This window comes from Cheilinus undulatus, linkage group 13, assembly GCF_018320785.1.
Source record: "Cheilinus undulatus linkage group 13, ASM1832078v1, whole genome shotgun sequence".
NCBI classification, from domain to species: domain Eukaryota; kingdom Metazoa; phylum Chordata; class Actinopteri; order Labriformes; family Labridae; genus Cheilinus; species Cheilinus undulatus.
Genome location: NC_054877.1, coordinates 3,908,865 through 3,909,226, shown reverse-complemented (window position 1 = coordinate 3,909,226; position 362 = coordinate 3,908,865).

Sequence of the window (362 nt, the reverse complement as noted above, 5' to 3'; positions counted from 1 at the left end):
AATAAGTCAGTGTTTGTCTGGTGAATTTTCAACCAGAATCAAAATTAGGACATTGATTTCGTTAATTTAATCTTCATTTTTTTCCTTATCAATTTATGACTCATAATTTAACATTTCTTTATCCTCTGACTTGATTTTGCTGTCTTTTAACGACTTCTATCTCTTAAATGTAAGACGCTCACACCGTAGTTCTGCCAATTAAATCCGTTTGAAATTGATCTAATTAAATTAACAACTTTGATCTGATCAATTCAGGGTCAATTCTGCCGCCAAAACGTGCTTTTATTGTTTATACCGTAACCGGAAGTAGAAGCGTCTTATTTTGGAAATCTTGCCTCTGGGTTGCAGAGAGCTCAGAGCGC